This window comes from Lygodium microphyllum, chromosome 5 (genome assembly GCF_053477565.2).
Source record: "Lygodium microphyllum isolate KBCC chromosome 5, Lygodium_microphyllum_v1.1.10, whole genome shotgun sequence".
Taxonomy (NCBI): domain Eukaryota; kingdom Viridiplantae; phylum Streptophyta; class Polypodiopsida; order Schizaeales; family Lygodiaceae; genus Lygodium; species Lygodium microphyllum.
Window position 1 is genome coordinate 126373561 of NC_141139.1, and position 5722 is coordinate 126379282.

At 41.4% G+C, this 5722-nt stretch overlaps 1 pseudogene; it reads left to right on the plus strand.

Moving 5' to 3' along the window:
- Positions 1-1868: 1868 nt before the first annotated feature.
- On the plus strand, positions 1869-2715 carry LOC148036376 (mitochondrial succinate-fumarate transporter 1 pseudogene; annotated as a pseudogene).
- Positions 2716-5722: the final 3007 nt, after the last annotated feature.

A 5722-nucleotide genomic window follows, 5' to 3' on the forward strand; every position in this document is an offset into this window, starting at 1 on the left:
TCAGCCATTGGAGTGTAGAATTGCTGATTTACAGCAAGGTTTATGTAATGTAGAAGAGCATAATGAAGCCAGGGTTGACATGAAATACAAGACTGTGGATAAGAAAGTGGATTTTATAGGCAAGATTATGAAGTATTGTTCTACCACTTCAGAGATACAGAGATTCATTGGAGCTTGTGTGTTTTACATGACTTGGACACCCCATTTTGCACACATAGCAAATTGTTTATATGAGCTATTCCGAAAGGGGCAGAAACTATTTTGGGATGAGAGCCACACTAGAACCATGCGGAAAATGAGGAAGTTATTGCAGATTTTTTGGAAGATGGTGAAAAGATGGTTTGGGCCGTACATAGTCAGACATGTCTTTGATAATGCAACATATGAGCTGACAGAATTGGATGGAACAGTGCTTAGAGTGCCTATTGCTGGAAAAAGAATCAAGATTTTCAAGAAAAGAGATGATGAGGATTATGCATTGGAAGAATTTTCGAGAGAAGAGCAACGACAAGAAACTCCAATGGAAGAGACAGATGATATGGCTGAAAATCTTGTTGATCTACTGGAAATGCAAAACGAAGAGATTGATTTGTTTGTGGATCTTGATGATAATGATCATGGGTAAGTTGGCCCATCCGGAGGATGCGCAGGATTAGAGGGGGTGGATGTCGTATTGCTGCGCATTCGAGGTGTGTAAACCACCCAAAAGTTGTGCATGGGATTTGGTACTTTGTACATATTTAGTTGTTGTGTTTACATTTATTTTCTGCGCATGAGTGAACATGATGAGATGCTTTCAGCCTATTTTGATACATGTTGCTGCAAAAAGGTTTGGAATCATTGCTTGCCAAAATCCATCAGCACTATTGCTCGTAGACGAGGAGCCATTGATTGTTGGACGGATTCACGGTTTGAGCTTAATGACTGAGGCTGCTTCATCATGTGGTTTTGGGTTTTCTATAGAGCGAAAGAGGATGGCCCTGTCCTTCTGGGTTTGTGGCGTCCATGGGAGCACGGTGGCCATGGCCATGAGCACACACAGGTGCATGCATATGTGACTACACACGCATCGGAGGAGAAGGAAGAAGCTAAAAAACTTCTACAAGCTCTAGAATAGATAGTTTGAATTTGAACCAAAAATAATGATATGTGAGCTATTAAGGTTAAAGAGAGGATTTTTGAAAGGCTAAAGAGGGGGGAAAAATGGAGAAGCTTTTGGGAGCTATTTTGAGAAGAAAGGCAGAAACAGGGGAGGAGAGTACGGGACGGAGAAGGAAGGGATGGATCTGACACAGGATGGGAGAAAGGAGAGAACAGGTACAACAAGAAGGAGAGATAATTTCTGCCAACGAGTTTGATAAGTCTGGGGATGCATGGTACAATCGCGAGTGCAAATGCTAGTAACATGAAAACTGCGAACAGCTGAAGTGCTTTGCCGTGAATGATTTGCAGACCAACAGGCTCTCCTTCAAAGGTTCTGTCTGACTCACATATTATCATCAATCCTGAGGGTCGACAAGAGGGAATTAAGCGTGGATTGAAAAGTGGAATTAAGGAGATATAGAGCCAGGGCTTTGCCGTGAAGTGTGGAAGTTTCCTCTTCGTCTTCCACCACAGAGTAGTCAGTGAACGGCGCTGAATTCTGGATATAGGAAGGAAAGGATTTCGGGGGAACTGGCGGGATTGTGGAAGCATGCTGTCTGCAGCCAATAGATGTCATTAAGACATGACTTCAGTTAGACAGAGGTGGTCATTATAAGGGGATCTTGCACTGTGGAAAGTCAATTGTCCAGCAAGAAGGAGTAAGAGCTTTATGGAAGGGTTTCACTCCATTTGCAACACACTTAATCCTGAAGTATACTCTGCGGATGGGATCAAATGCAGCTCTGCAGATAGCATTCAAGGATCCTGAGACCGGAAAGATTAGCCATATTGGCAGATTGGCTGCGGGATTTGGTGCAGGTGTCCTGGAGGCCCTTGTGATTGTGACTCCTTTTGAGGTTGTGAAGATCAGACTTCAACAGCAACGAGGATTGTCTCCACATTTGTTACGCTACAAAGGTCCTATCCATTGTGCTGCAACAATTATCCGGGAGGAAGGGGTTCTTGGTTTGTGGGCTGGTGCTGCTCCTACAGTCACGAGAAATGGTGTAAATCAAAGTGTAATGTTCAGTGTGAAAAATGCATTTGACGCAGTCATGTGGAATAAACACGAGGGTGATGGATGTGTTATACAACCTTGGCAGTCCATGATCTCAGGTTTTGTAGCAGGTTTTGCGGGGCCTGTGTGTACTGGCCCTTTGATGTTGTAAAAACTCGGTTAATGGCTCAGAAGGCTGATGAGTTGGGTAGGTTACGTTACACAGGCATGATTCATGCAATTAGATTGATTTACAAAGAGGAGAGTTTACTTGCCTTATGGAAAGGATTGCTACCTAGATTAATGAGGTTCCCACCTGGGCAAGCAATCATGTGGACAGTAGCAGATCAAATTACAGGTTTTAATGAAAGAAGATTCTTGCACAGGGTTTGAAAGCTTAGAAACTTTGCAGGTTTTAGAAAATATTGACATTCATTTCTAGGATTCCCATTTATCCTTCAAAGAGTGGAGAGCTTAAATAACTTTTTAAATTCAAGAAAGCCCTTGTTGGTCAGGATATATTTATTGAGGACTAGTGCTATTTCAAGCAGAGGAAACACTCTGTTGAGGGCTAGTGACAGATTACAACTGCTGATGTTATGTCTATGAAGATGATGCAATAGTACTTGCTGCACATGATTACGGTTATTGTTCATATGGTGAAAATATTAACATGAAAGAGAAAAATGTGCTATATAATGCCACAAATCAGTTTGTTGGCTTATGGAGAATGTAAAATAATATATGGATCTTGATCATTCCGTGTTCAACCCTCTTGATCTTGGAAAGGAGCTACCTCTGAAAGGATAATACTAATACTTCTGTCTGAAGTTGATAAACAGATTTGTATTAAATGTTTCAATATTGAAGGATGAATTCTATGCTCAGCTGAAAACCTGCTTTTAGTCTTATCATTGCTGGAAAGACGAGGTCTCGTTGAAAGCTTGGTGGACACAAATCCTTACATCTTGCTTATTCATTTGTTTGATCTTATATCCTGAAATTTATCAAGGTCTTCTGAAGACACGACTTTGCTTTCACAAACCCTTCGACAGCGGCCACTACAAGTACTGTACAAATAGTGGTCATTCTAGCAGTTGTGGAAAATGACTCTTAAAAATCAAACCCTTCAACCTGTGAAAATCCTTGTGCAACCAGTCTAGCTTTGTACTTTTCTAAAGTACCATCAACCTTGTACTTTACCTTCCAAAGCGACTTGGTGCCAATAACCTTCTGCTTTGCTGGCCAATCCACTAGCTTCCAAGCATCATTCTTCATTATGTTGTCATACTCGACTTGCATAGCTACCTTCCATGCTAGATTTGCAAGTGCTTCTTCTAAGTCAGTTGGCTCCTTTACTTCTCTCATAATCTCAGCCATCAAGGCTATATTGACTATGTGAGTAGAAGACCTCCTTTGCTCCTCTATTCTCTCTGAGACCTCCTTGGTCTATCTGCCTTCTCCTCCATAGATGTGGGCATAGGATTATTGTGGTATAGAGCTTCTTCACCCAAAATGGCAATGGATTTTCTGGTGGGGTGATTTTAGGTTGGTAAACTTTTTCCTCATCATCTGAAGATGATGCTTCCTCCTCCTTAAGGATAGGGATAGCTCTTGGGACAAGCTCATAGTGGGCTACTTCTTCGCTTGATGATAAAGTGGAAGAACTTTCCTTCTCCTCCTCCATTGTATGTAGCTACTCCTTGAACACCACATCACGGCTCGTGATGATCTTCTTTTCCTCTTGGTCATATATTTTTTAAGCCTTCTTCTCATCACTATATCCCAAGAAGATACATTGTTTGCTTTTTGGTTGTAACTTGTTTCTCTTCTCACCTGGAATATGTGCATAGCATTCACATCCAAAAATTTTGAAGTGTGAGACAAATGGTTTCTTACCACTGTAAGCCTCATGAGGTGTTCTTCCCTTGAGAGCCTTTGTGTAGCTCTGATTTAACATGCAGATTGCAGTATTAATAGCTTCAACCCAAAAATGGTTAGGCAATCCCTTGCCCTTTAGCATGCATCTTGCCATCTCCACAATGGTGCGATTCCTGTGTTCCACAACACCGTTCTGTTGAGGTGTGTGAGGCGTCGTCAATTGACGCTTGATCCCTTTGCTCTTGCAAAAGCCTTCAAACTCCTTTGAGTTGAACTCACCACCACCATCTATTCTAAATTTCTTCACACTTTTCCTTGTTTCATTCTCAACAAGTGTTAACCATTCTTTAAACTTACCAAAATTTTGAGCCTTATCATGAAGGAAGTACACCCACATCTTCCTACTGTAGTCATTGACAATCAACATAAAATAAGAAGATCCTCCCAAGGCCCATGTAGGCATCTTTTCGCACAAGTTAGCATGCACCAACTCTAGAGAATCATGTGCTCTATTCTTGCTTTCTTCTTGTGGAAATTCATTTCTCTGTTGCTTGCCCATCATACAAGCTTCAAATGGTTCCTTCAATTCAATCATTGCAGGTAGGTGAGCAACCATACCTTGCTTGTGCATCTCCTTCAACACTACAAATCCAATGTGTCCAAACCTTTCATGCCAAAGCTTACTTGTGCCCACTCCAACGGTGGCTGTAAGAGCACTTAAATCATATAGGTTATTCCTTCTTTCTCCTTTGCCAACAACTTTGCCATCACCGTCAATAATTTCTACACCTATCTTCTTGAACCTCACTTCATGACCAAGATCAGTTATGGCAGCAACTGATAACAAATTTCTCCTAATTTAGGAAACATACAACACATTTGAAAGCTTTTTGACATCACCATTTTCAGCAACAAATGAAATAGTACTTGTGCCCATAGTAGGGCATTTTGCATCATTTTGAACCATCACAATGATGGATTCTTGTAGAGGCTGCATAGAACTGTATAGACCTTTCTTGTTGGTTATGTGACGGGAGGCCCCACTATCCAACACCCATGAGTCAGTGGTACATTCTTCTTGCACCGAGGAGCACACCTCCTCAATGGTCACCATGAATAAATCCAACTCTGCTTTAGTCGTATTGGCTGTCTCTTTCCCTTTACTTTTAAGGGTACCATTCTTTTCATATGCCTTCTTAACATGACAATTTGTGATTGCATGTCCTTTCTTCTTGTAGTAGAAGCAGTCTCCTTGAAACTTCTTCTTACCACCCTTATTCTTTTTGTCACCGTCATTTTTGGTGGAGGAACCACCTTTGCCTTTTGGATTGGCAGAGAATGCAACATCTCCATTGTTGCTTCCTTCTCGGGCTTTCAGCTTCAACTCCTCCTCCAGCAATAATGCACAAAACTTCTCAAAACTCAAAGCTTGAGGTCTCACCTGAGTATTAAGGGCAGTTACTAGTCCATCAAAATTTTGTGGACAAATCCAAAGACACCTCCAAGCTAGCTCCTCATAGTATTTTGTATCCCAGCACCAGCCATCTAGTCACGCAGATTCTTAATCCAAGTCATGAATGCTTCAGTTGTCTCTCCTTCATCAAATTATCCACTGCTAGTTGATTCTCCAAGTTTTGAATCCTTGTTTGGTTTCGCATTTCAAACTGACTCCTTAGTACATTCCAAGCCTTTGATGCTTTG